Source organism: Ornithorhynchus anatinus, chromosome 9 (assembly GCF_004115215.2).
Source record: "Ornithorhynchus anatinus isolate Pmale09 chromosome 9, mOrnAna1.pri.v4, whole genome shotgun sequence".
Taxonomy (NCBI): domain Eukaryota; kingdom Metazoa; phylum Chordata; class Mammalia; order Monotremata; family Ornithorhynchidae; genus Ornithorhynchus; species Ornithorhynchus anatinus.
Genome location: NC_041736.1, coordinates 13,509,804 through 13,522,978, shown reverse-complemented (window position 1 = coordinate 13,522,978; position 13,175 = coordinate 13,509,804). Strand labels below are relative to the sequence as shown.

The 13,175-nt window shown below is 44.9% G+C and overlaps 1 protein-coding gene across 10 annotated transcripts in view; it reads left to right on the top strand.

Annotated features, from left to right (window-relative positions):
* Positions 1-13,175, top strand: part of SCN3A (sodium voltage-gated channel alpha subunit 3) — a 113,879-nt gene that overhangs the window by 12,724 nt on the left and 87,980 nt on the right. For all 10 annotated transcript variants that reach the window (XM_029071783.2, XM_029071780.2, XM_029071778.2 and 7 more), the window contains exon 2: positions 10,719-10,849. The gene's annotated coding sequence lies outside the window, so the exon portion shown is untranslated. The remainder of the gene's footprint in view (positions 1-10,718; positions 10,850-13,175) is intronic.

Here is a 13,175-nt window from a genome sequence, read left to right as displayed (position 1 = left end):
GCAGAGCACTGTTCTAAGCGCTGGGGGAGATACAGGGTCATCAGGTTGTCTCACGTGAGGCTCACGGTTAATCCCCATTTTACAGATGAGGTAACTGAGGCACCGAGAAGCGAAGTGACTTGGCCACAGTCACCCAGCTGACGAGTGGCAGAGCCCGGAGTCGAACTCATGACCTCTGACTCCGAAGCCCAGGCTCTTTCCACTGAGCCACGCGAATCAGCCTGGCCTAGTGGATAGAGCCTAGGCCTGGGAGTCAGAGAGATCTGGGTTCTAATCTCCGCTCTGCCACTTGTGTGCCGTGTGACCTTTTACAAGTCACTTAACCTCTGTGTGCTTCAGTTACCTCACCTGTAAAACGGGGATTAGATTTTGAGTCCCACGAGGGACGGGGTCTGTGGCCAACCTGACAACCTTGTATGTATCCCAGTGCTCAGTACAGTGCCTGGCACATACTAAGCACTTGAGTACCATAAAAAAATTAAAAAAAACCAAAACAGCTCAGTGTGTAAAGAATCCTCAGGTGTCTGAAGGGCTGCGGAACCAGTAGATAATTGGGGTCATCAGGGAATAGCACCTGGAGGGGTGTGATCTGGCAAAGCAGAGGAGGGAAGGAGTTCTAGGGAGGGACAACAGTGTGAGCAGTAGATCCATGGAAGGAAAGTTGAGTGTGAAAAACAGTTAAGGAATTTTCATCTATCAGGAGTTGGAGTGTAGGGGGAGAAGAGAGCAGTTAGCTAAAGAGAAAATCAACTGCTTTGAAGCCCGTGGCCAGGAGCTTTTGTTTTATGTGAAAACGGTAGGAACAATAGGAAGGTTTTTAAGGAAGGGGTGTAATGTGATCGACAAGCTATTTAGAAAGATTATTAAGTAGCTATAAATCTCTATAGCGATCATCCTTTGTTCTTGAAGATGCCACTATTGGTGAAATTCACCTCGCGGTTGTGCTTGTGACTGAAAATGCTGATCAATCAGTGGGGTTTATTGAGCTCTCACTGTGGGTAGAGCACTGTTCTAAACACTTAGGAGAGTAAAAAAACAACAGAGTTGGCAGACACGTTCCCTGCCCGCGAGGAGCACACAGTCTAGAAGGAGCTGACGTGGGATCCACGGCCCCAGCCGCATCGTGCTCACCCAAAGACTCTCGTTTATGCTGACGTTTGTTGTCCACAGCACCTGGTTATTTTGGCTTTTCCTTCTTGTCTCATTATGCATCCAAAACTCTGCTCAAAAGAAGGCGCTCCTCTCTTTCGCCCTATATAAGGTGGGCTGGAGGCAGAGTGACGAGACGGAGGCGGTTCTAGTAATCCTGCGTGGAGGCAACGAGAATTTGCTCCCCTTGATTTGCTGTATTCCCAGCGACCGTGACCTCCCAGTTTTCTCAATTTTCTTGTGGTGGTACTGAATTCTCTCCCAAAGACTTCTTGGAATTCCTTAAAGTTTAAATGGCACGTGATGTTTGTAATAACAATTTCATCCTGTTTGCCTAGTAACCACACCAAAACAAATAGCTTCTGCAGTAATATTGTTTTTCTTCAACAGATTGGACGTTAGTGTGGAATCCCGCATTCTGGGCCCTCTGTTGACCCCGCGTAAACTGTCTCATGCGGGCCTTACCAACGAGTGTGCAGATAAAGTGGTTTAAAGCATAAGCGACCGTTAAGTGCAGTCCACACTCACCACTAAGGTGATAATAAAGTGCTTTCCTGTTCTGTTTCCATTTAGTAAACAAACTGCATTGGGAAAGAAATTGCTTAACATCCAAAGCGTAGCCAGCATCCTATTCATCTAGCAACTCTGTTGGATACAAAGCAGTGGCTGAGGCGGACTCGTGCTCTAAAGTTGGCCGGTTCTAGGGTGTTTCCTCTTACAATGATGGCTTCGTATGTAGTTACAAAAACCCTTAAAGAAACACCATTTTGCTGGAGGTGGTCAATGAAGATTCAGTCATTCAGTCGTATTTATTTACCGTGTGCAGAGCAGTGTACTAAGCGCTTGGAACATATAATTGGGTAACAGATAGAGACAATCCCTGCCCAACAATGGGGAAAGGAAAAGCACAAGACAGAGTGGTTGTGTGTGTGTGTGTGTGTTGTGTGTTTGATAATGCCATCTCACCATTCAAATGAGAAGAAGTGTGGCCTACTGGAAAGATCACGGGCCTGGGCGTCGGAAAGACTTGGGTTCTAATGCCGCTCAGCCACTTGTCTGTTGTGTGACCGTGGGCCAGTCATTTAACCTTTCTCTGCCTAAGTTTCCTCATCTGTAAAACGGTGATTGACTCGGAGTCCCACGAAGGACACGGACCGCGTCCAACCTGATCGGCTTGTATCTACCCCAACACTGCCTGGCACGTAGTAAGCGTTTAACAAAATACCACTTTTTTAAAAAGAAGAACAAAGAAATAGATCTTTATAACGGACATCTGTGGGATGGAGCATGTTGTGATTCTCTTGCTGCTTGAGCAGATGTAATGTCGGTGGCGCTGAGGCCTAGCAGCGATAGGCATCTTACAAGTCCGGCCGGGTTAGGACTGGATTCATTCATCCCCAGGCCTCCCACAGCTTTCCGTTTAGGCTTGGGCAGGCCCCAGTGAGGACGGCTGGGAGGTTGTGTAGGGATGGGCTTGCCGTGGCCCTTCTTGGACTGCTCCAACGCCATGGGGACGCGCTTCTCTCACACACGTGCACCGGGTATCTGTGGTTTGACGGCCCGGGGATCCTTTGGGTCCCTTGCCCAAATCCGGTTCCCAGTAGACTCGGTGGTTATCATTCTGTCCCTTTATATATCGACAGTAAGCTCCTTGAGGTCGGGCAGAATGTCTGTCAACTCTTGTATTGTACTCTCCCAAGAGCTCAGGACAGTGCTTAATAAATACGATCGGTCAATCGATTGCTTGCTTTAGAACCATTTTGGCTCCCAGACTATTCTGGAAGCACTGATCTTTCACGGCTGTGCTTCACGCTACACCCGTCACTTCAGACCAGCTGGGTTCTCACTCCTAAGCCAAGCACTCAGGTTACGTAGAGTTACATAGGAAACATGCTGCAACTCTTTCATGGCGTAGCACCTGAGGTTATGAGAACCGGGAGCTGAAGTAGCCACTGTGGGGTCTCTAACAGTGACATTATACCATGTCTTTCCAGTGCTTTCTTCTCATAACTTGAACATTACAACCAACAGCGTTATGTAAAAACGATTCCCACATGCTCTGTGTCCTTTTAGTATTTGTCGGGTTTAGAGAAGACTTAGAATATTTTTTTCCGATGATCACAAGCCTTTCAGAGTTTCACCTGGTGTGATCAAAGCTGCGGATCATCTAATGTTTTCTGTCCTGATTTCCCCTGGACTTTCTCACCATGGCTTTGCCAACTGTAGGTGCTTTTCGGGACCTAATTACCCAGTTGGAGAGGGCAGACCCGTCTCCTTTTTGGCTCGCCTCTGCCGAGCCAGAGGGCAAGAATGAAAATAGGCTCAGTTCTTCTATAACACGTGCTTTCACTACACATTTTGGATAGAACATCGAGGCATTAGGAAAGGTTCATATGACAGTGTGCACCTGTCTGGGTACGAGAAACAGCTGTGTGCATACTGACAGTGGCAAAAGCCAAGACAGCATGCTGTATTGTGAGGGGTTTTTTTTTCCCTTCCAGGGGGATTCTTCAAGAATCGAACCCCTGGGTTATAGGAGAACTGAATGGGCACAGTGACCGCACCACCGGCGAAGTGTATTTTAAAATCATATAATATTGCTCTTCCCGGTGGTTAAAGAGTGGCCGCTCTTCTGACGAAGAAACGTTTTTCAATTGGTCTTGCAGTGGCACTGCTGTAGATCAAGCAGTGATGTCCCCACGTGCTGGCAATTTGGATCGAGAGAGGTCTGCGGAAATGTCCCGACTCTGTAATGTAATCAGTCGGTGATTCACCATACGCGTAGGGACAGAATGCTCTCAACGCAAGTACGGAATGGCCCGGGCCAAGAGGGGTACGGAAGAAGAGCGGTCTGGGGTCGTGGTCGTCGGGGCTGGGGGGGTAGGGGAAGGGTTTTTGTATGTGGTGGTGTGTGTATGTGAGCTGCCAAGCCACAGACTAGAGAGATTACAGTTGAAGAGTCTCAGTGACAGCAATTTTGTCTCTAACTTCTTCTCTTGTCGTGTACCCGTGTGCCTTCGTCCTGTACGGCCAATCCCAGCCGCTGTGGCTCTCTGTAAGTGCTGTCGACGATGATGATGATTTGCAGTGTCCTCCGCTCTCTAGGAGATTTCGATTTCAACGGAATACTCGACTTTACGTTTTTCCAAAGAGCTTTCCGGAAGCTCATGACGCAGAGCAGCTCTCTGACTGAGTGCCACCTTGTCGGATAGCTACCGGATGAGTCAAAGAATTGAACGACGTTCCCTTGACGCCGATGTGGTGTAATCCCTTATGCGGGCTCCGTCCTTCCAATCTGAAGCCTTGGTGCGCCGGTACCATCCCCTTCAATTGAGGGCAGTAATTTGGGTGAACTGCAGGTCGTCCTTGGTCTTTAATGACGCTGCTTGTGAGTCGGTGTCCCGGCAGCCACCTTACGGCACTTGTCTGCTTATCTACAGCGTGGCTCAGTGGAAAGAGCCCGGGCTTGGGAGTCAGAGGTCACGGGTCGATTCCCGGCTCTGCCACTTGTCAGCTGTGTGACTGTGGGCAAGTCACTTCTCTTCTCTGTGCCTCAGTGACCTCATCTGGAAAATGGGGATTAAGACTGTGAGCCCCTCGTGGGACAACCTGATCACCGCCCCCCCAGTGCTCAGAGCAGTGCTTGGCACATAGTAAGCGCTTAACAAATACCATTATTATTATTATCATACAAAACAATGAGAAAGCGTGTTCTGAAATAGCCGAGAGTACTATGATTAATCATGTATTATCTGTTATATTATTTTTGTCTAGATTATAAACTTCTCGGGAGCACGATTTGGGTTCTGCTAATTGGATTGTACTCCCCAAGCACTTAATACAGTGTTCTGCACCAAGTAAACATTCAAATACTATTGACTGATTTATTCACCCTCAGTTCTCTTTTCCTTACTCTTCCCTCCAATAGATTGTAAACCCCTTGAGGGTAGAGTTATGTCTTTGGTAATTTCATAATGCTTTTAAGAATAATAATAATAATAATGATGGTATTGGTTAAGCACTTATTATGGGCCATGCACTGTTCTAAGCGCTGGGGTAGATACCAGGTAATCAGGTTGTCCCATGTGGGGCTCACGGTCTTAATCCCCTTTTTACAGAGGAGGTCTCTGAGGCACAGAGAAGTGAAGTGACTTGCCCAAGGGCACACAGCAGGCAAGAGGCGGATCGGGGATTGGAACCCGCGACCTCTGACTCCCAAGCCTGTACTCATGCCACTAGATCATGCTGCTTAACCCAATAGGGGCTCTATAAATACTATGGGAGGAGGGGTAAAATAAAGTACCATGACCTGGCTTTTTCCTCCTCCTCCTAACTGGTAATCGCAGTGTTTATAAGGGCTTTAGAAGTTACTGAAGTAAAGGGGAAGATCTAGAAATTGTCCATTGGGAATCATCAAATAACATTGGTGAACCATGTTTTTCTTTATTTTTGCTCATTTTGCTGAGAAAGTCATTGGAAAAATAGTCATTTTTGAAAAAGGAATCTCTCTCCTATGTGTAAGAGATGGGATTTAGAGAAGAAATTGTTCAGGAGACATGCGTATGTAACCTAATAAAAACCAAGAGAGATTTATTGGAGAGATTTCATGACTATTGAGGGAGCATATATGGGCTCCAAAGCTGTTATGAACACTGCAGAAATGAATCAAAACAAATATTTTTTCAGATGCTGATAAAAAAAATTACATAAATTATGCTTTGGTTGTATCATTATTTAACTGACCTGAAAAGATCTGATTATAAGGGGAAATTATTTGATACTAAAAGCATCCATGTTATGAGCAAAATATTTTTGTTGAATTTTTCATCCTGCTTTTGTCTCTGATACATATTATTACTTGCCTCAGTGCCATGGTTTCAAAAATAAAAATGCCATGTAAGAATGCTGGAGACTGCAGTCATCGTTAGATTGAAAAAAAATCAATGCCAGAGCTGTCTCCTATATTAATCTTTTTAATTATAAATTTGCAGTTTTGAATAATTTCAGTGATTCTTGCCACAGGATTTTGCTAAAATATATCATAGCATATAACATATCAATAATATATGCAGTAGAGCTGTATTGTACTTTCCAAACACTTAGTACAGTGTTCTGCACACAGTAAGGGCTTGAATGAAGGAATGGATGGACAATGGATGTGTCATTTAGATACACTATGGAAAAATGATGATAAGGAGGAAATATGCTGGATTTTCTTTAGGTGCAATAACAAAAGAGAGAATAGATCAGTGACACTAAGTTAATGCCCATTTTGGCTTGCGTTTTATTTAAATCTCTCCTTCATCTTAAAAGCTGAACCTACCAGCAGTGAGATGGCCTAGTGGGAAAAGCGTGGACCTGGGAGTCAGATGGCATAGGTTCTAATCTCAGTTTTGCCCCTTCCATGCTTTGTGACCTCTGTGACCCGTTCTCCTCCTACTTAGACGGGGAGCCCTATGTGGTACAGTGACCGTGTACGACCTATCTGTCTCTTCCCTAATGCTCATTACAGCGTTTGGCATTTAGTAAATGCTTAACAAATACCACTGTTTCTGTGATTATCGTAGTCAGGGTTGTGGCAGGAGAGGGCGATGTGCAGTTAACGCGGTAGTCCGTGTTACCCTTTACGGTGCTATTTTACCATGCGGTCCCTGCCACTGGTTTTCATTTTCGCCTCTTGATCTGTCCTTCTTCTCAAAGCCTCTCTTGAGGTACCCAACCTCTCTCCTGATTGTTGCACCCCTAACTTATGTGTGGATGAAGTCCCTCCCTAGCAGTTCATTTCTCTACTGTGTGATTTGTCGCTCTGCTTTACTATCAAGCACTTAAAAGCACTTTAAGGCATTCAATCACCTTGTCCCTTCTATCTCACCTCGCTCCCCTCCTGCCCGCTGAGCTTCTCTAATGCCCACCTTCTCACTGTAGCTCAGTCTCAATGATCTTGCCACTTACTTCTCACCCACATCCTGCCTCCGGGCTGGTACGTCCTCCCTCCTCATATCCGAAAGACAGTGACTCTCCCCACTTTCTAAGCCTTCCCTGACTAAACCCTCCTTTCCTCTTCTCCCGTTGCTTTCTGCGTACTGAGAGCTCCCTTCCTCCAGGAGGCCTTCCCAGACTGAGCCCTCCCTTTCCCTCTGCCCCTCCTCCCCACCTTTACCCCTACTCCCTTCCTCTGCTCTTCCTCCTTCCCCTCCCCACAGCACTTGTGCAACTTTGTGTAATTTATTACGCTCTTCATTTTATTAATGATGTGTATAGATCTATGATTCTATTTATCTTGATTGTATTGATGCCTGACTACTTGTTTTGTTGTCTGTCTCCCCCTTTCAGACTGTGAGCCCGTTGTTGGGCAGGGACTGTCTCTATCCGTTGCCGAATTGTACATTCCGAACGCTTAGTACAGTGCTCCGCACACAATAAGCACTCAATAAATACGATTGAAAGAATGAATGCATCACTTAGACGGGATCTCCTTGTTCATCTTCTTTCCCAGTACCACAACACTTATGTACGTTTATGTAGTTTTAGTTATATTAATGTCTGTCTCCCCCTCTAGACTGTAAGCTCGGTAAGGGCAGAGAAGGTGTCTGTTATATTGTTTTATTGTATTCTCCCAAGTGCTTAGTACAGCGCTCTGCCCTCAATAAATACAGTTGACCGACTCTGTCTTTAAAATGTTTATTGCACCCTTTGTGGTTGTGTCTGACCCACTGCAGCTCAGCATACGGAAAGGTCTTAGGCGTCTAATCATCCACGCCCCTCATGTGTCCGACCCGGTGAGACTGTGTGGCAGTGAGCATTAGCTCAGAGCGAGCGAACTGACTGCATGAAGGGCTTCATTATTGTTTCGGTTTGTCTTGCATTTGATGTCAACTCTTGCTCGATTCGGATTTTATTTCTTTGTCTATCCGTGCGTTGCTGGATAGGGAGCAGAATTGGATGATGGCGTTATGCTCTCAGTGGTTGTGAGTTGGATTTTCCCAGAAAACTGCAATATTTTTCTGGCCTATTGTCAGTCTGTAGGATGATGGTTTACAGTCCTCTGAATGTCTTGCTGTGAAGGACTTCCAGAACGTAGTATATCAGGAGGTGTGCTTTGAATGACTTTCTCAGAGACTCTTGATGACGCTGATAGCCTTTTCAGTCGGGAGTCTTTCTCAGCAGAGAGGGCTACCACGATAGGTGGTGGTGTGATAATTTCTCAGCATGCTAACTTTTCCCCTCCGTTTACCTGAATTTCGGTAGTAGTGATCACCATCCTCATCATCATCAGTATATACTCAGTGTCTATTGTGGGCAGAGCTCTGAACTAGGCACTCGATAGGTTACAATAAAAGTTGAAGAAAGAGTTTCCGGCATCCAGGAGTTCACAATAGAATGGATGAAGACAGGCAGAAAAATATTGTAAAAATGCAGTGGAAACAAGAGGGGAAAAAGAGGTACAATGGATAAAACCAAAAATGTCAGATAGGAGAAAACAAGAATAAGTCTATATACATGGTTAGTGGATTGAACACAGGCCTGGGATTCAGAAGGACCTGGGTTTTAATCCCAACTCTGCCACTGTCTGCTCTGTTGCCTTGGGCAAGTCACTTCTCTGTGGCTCAGTTACCTCATCTGTGAAATGGGGATTAAGACCGTGAGCCCCAGGTGGGACATGAACTATGTCCTAGATGATTCGCTTGTATCTACCTCAGTGCTTAGTACAGTGCGTGGCACGTAAGTAAGCCCTTAGCAACTACGATAAAAAAAGAAGTTCTATCGCGGGGTCTTGGGCTAATTCATTTTAATGCCTTTTATTTGGAATTTCCAGCCATTCTCTTCCTGAGATTCCTTTTTCAAAGATCCGGAAGACCTACATTTCCCAGAGTCCTATGGGATATTAGCTTAGGAAGAGGAGGTACTAGTCACTTGGGAAACAGCACAGTACCTTTTAAAAGAAAGTGTTACCGGACTTCAGCCCCGTTCTCCCTTCTTCACTCTCCTAAAGCTCTAAACATGTAATCTGCTTCCTTCACGTGGTGAATACTCCATCTTGGGCCCAAGAACGCTTGTGTGTTCATAGAACTTTATGTGTTGATGGAAGTTTGTCTATGTATTGTGGCTTGTATAATTAGGGAAGAGTTAAGCATTTGGACCCCATCTGTCTTTTTCACTTTCCTCTCCCTCAGTGTTGAAATTTAATTCCTTTGTCTAAGACTTCTTTGGTGGTTTGAAAGTGATTTGGACAGTCATGATTATACCTTGATTCTTTCCCATTAACCCTAGTTAAGCAGCATCAACAAAACATCACCCAGTGTGGAACCCGAATGGAAAACATCTTAATGAGCTTTGAAGTTAACATTCTTTCCCCAATCAGCTTGTACAAGAACTGCAGACGATAAGCGATATTATGTGGCGGACTTGAGAATCGTCTTCTTTCCTCGATTCTCATTACTCTTTGGTGGGTGCTGAACTACTGAAGGAGGGAGAAAGAAGCAGAGAAAAGGCTTTGGTAATTCCCACGCCGGATAGCCAATCCCTGAATCACCAAGAATTGATTGACTTTTCAAATGAAACACAGGCCGGAAAACACACAGTGAACTGTTGAAGGAAACTATAGCAATTCCTAAATGTAGAATTGGAATCTATTCCACCCCTTGTTATTTGTATTAACAGCTTTATTGTGCCATTTCCAAATCATTTTCAACCCCCTGCAAACAGGGTAGGGCCTGCCAGACTGTAGACACATTCCGGACAACTCCTTCCTCCTTTAAATTTTCTTCATTCGGTCTCCCGCAGTTTAAAATGAGGGACCAGTAGCGAGGTCTAATTGACTAATGTCAGAGAAGTCTCTAGGAGAAAGACACGATGACGAAGGGCACCACCCATTTGATATGTACCCAGATCAGATCAGAATGTGAGGTTCTGTTGGGATGAATCTGGAGAGCTCAGAAAATGTGGGACTGTAAGTAGTGTCAGCCTGTCTAGAAAGTCAGATATGGCTGAGGAAATAACTCTAGTGACTGTAGCCGTTCCCTCCCTCACCAACCAACCCGGAGACATTTCTGGCTGTTTTCTCCAAACTTCCAGGTGAAGTGGAAACTGTTAGTATGGCGTTTGGGTGTGTCTGGCCAGAGGTGTAAGGAGACAGTACTTGAAAGTGCTCCCTCTTCTCCCCCTGTTGTCGTTCTATGCGTGGATGTGGCAGGTGGGGAAAAAACAGGGTGGGCTAGTAGAAAGAGCATAAGGCTGGGAGTCAGGAGATGTGAGTTCTACTGCTGGCCCTTCCTCTTGCCTGCTGTGGACCTTGGGCAAGTGACTTCTCTGTGTCTGTTTCTCTCTCCCCCCAGTCTGTGTAAAATGGAGATGAAATACCGGTTTTCCCTCCCCATTCAACTATTAGCCACCCAGGGTGGGACAGGGATTGCGCCTGATCCGATTGTATTTTATCATGCCTTCTGCTTAGCGCCAGGTTTGATACATAGTTAGTACTTTTAAATATGACTACTATCAGTATTGTTATTAATCACTGTTACTTGAGGGTTGCTTGAATCCAGGTCTAATCCCTGCTTTTTCATTCACAGGTAGGGCTTGGCGCCTCAAGAGAGAACTGTAAATACCATCCTTCCAACTAGTTTCTCCAAGGTGCTGGCCACTGAAGGGATCAAGTTACACTCTGACTGATTGTCAACTGCTCATGTTTCATCCCTGAGATGTGAGTAGAGCTGGCCAAATTTCTATTCACAGAGATGACAAATTTACAGCCTCCTGACTTGGTCCTGTTGCCATGGAAACCACCAGTTCATGCCAGAAATAATCGATTTTTGTCTGTAAGATAATCATAAAAATACCCACAAAGAGAGACTATTGACCAAAGAACTATAGGCACACTGAATATAGCAGACTGTCAATAATTCTGGGAAGTTCAGGTGGTGGAGCTTTGGTAGATGATATGTGGTGGCAAAGGAAAATTTCCTCATCTTTGTGAGTGTTTCATAGAATGCCAAAGATTCTGCATTTGATTGGCTTCAGAATGCTGCTTTATTTATTCATCAACTTCAACTGATCTTTACTGATGGGCACCGTTCGGAGAGTTTACGCTTTATCGACTGCCAACCAAGGGAAGGTGTTTTAGAAATCAGAAATTTTGAATAAAATGCTATAGCTGTGCATAGCTATAGTGTCATAAATGACAAGGTAAAAGCCCCAAATTGAAGGTTGTGTGCTGGAAAATGCCTGCTTCAAAAGGCAGTGTCATTTCCAGGACACGGTAATAGATCAAAAGAACTTGCAAAAAATTGGAAGTGATTAGAGTGCCGCATGAATTTTGGATGGAGTCTCCTTTGGGGAATGATGGAGGCTTGGTCCTGAAATGCTTCAGGACCCGGTTTCGGGTCCTTGCTGGACACGTTCTCACTGAGGCACCGAGTCTAGCGAGCCAGTAGGTGGACAGGGGCGGAGCGCATTGCCAAGTGCATGTTCGAACTTTGCTCACGTTACTTTCCCCCAGGCAGAAGCAGGGCTAATTCGTAGAGTGATGCTCTGGCCCCAACACCAACACCTTAGGCTCTTTGTAAAAAGAGCTCAATTGGGGGTGAGGAGCTGTGATGGCATGTGGCCCTTTCAGAAGCGTCCCATGTCTGAACTCTTTTGATGACTTTGCCACAGTTCAGTGCCTAAATGGTATTCAGTTGCCCAGACTTTAAGAGATTCATTTTTGGTTTAGGAATCTCTGGCAGACTGTGACCCATTTTCAAAGGCTTGAAAGCTACAGTAGTTAAAATGCAGCTGAGCATAATTCTTCCAAAGCAGTGGTTTCCAGATGTGTAAGGTTGTCTCCCTGTCTAGGCTGTAAGCTCCCTGTAGACAGGGATCGTGTATACCGGCTCTATCCCTAGCCCTTAGTACAGCGTCCTGCACACAGTTAACACTCAATAAATACCATTGGATGATTGTTAAAACCAGACAGGCACACCTTTCTTCCAAACGTTCTTTCGGTCTGCTACTGGACAGTTACGTGCTGATGTACCTAAAAGTTGGGGAAGTTTTCTAAGGCTGATTTTTACCAGTTTATACATAAATTAGCACTTTTCCCTCTTTCTTATTATCTAGAGATGGACAAATTACCATTCACGATGCTAGCGAAAGATGTTAGTTGTTTGACTTTTGCGGCCCCTTAAATTGTGCCGCCCTCCAGGCAGATCTTAGAGTAAATCTTTACCTTTTAGCAATGGATTGTTGTATGAGTGAAATGGTATACTGTATATTGTAATAATTTCTAATCTGTCTTTCCTAAATTTTCACAGATTTTGTCAGAAGTGTCTTTTTTTAAAGAAAAGTGTTTTAGTGGTTTTTCATCACAAACGTTTTACAAATAATCACCAACAATCGATCAATGGTATTTATTGAGCATTTCCTATGTGCAGAACACTGTCCTAAGCCCTTGGGAGAACAACAGAATTGGCAGTCACGTTCCCTTCGCACAGTGAGTTTACAGTCTTCTGGGGAAACAGACATTAAATAATTTATATAGAATTTAAAGATATGTACATAAGTGCTATGGAGTCGAGGGTAGGGCACATATCAAATGCAGAGATGACATAGAAGGGAGAGGGAGCTAGGGATAAGATGGCTTAATCGGGTAAGGCTTCTTGGAGGAGATGTGCCCACAATAATGCTTTGAAGGAAGGGAATAATGATCTGGAGACACTTGACACTCCGCCCTCTACCATACTGATCACCGCCAGCTTTCTCCAAGTAATTGGGCCTAGAATCCCTGGCTATACCAAGACAGACTTTTCCTGCCTCCTTTCCTGCAGCTCCCTAAAGCCGAAGCTATAGCAGTCTTGTCTAAACGATTAAATGACGGATGGTAGAGAGTTAAATGGAAGTATTTCCATCTTAATGAAAAGTTAAATTTAATTGCAGTTAGCACCAGAAGGAACTATATACTCCCAAGTCTCTATTATCCATGCTCATAGGACTCAGCTGACAGAATACATAGACAAGCTGAATCAGCCACTCTCCCCACCCCCCATCCA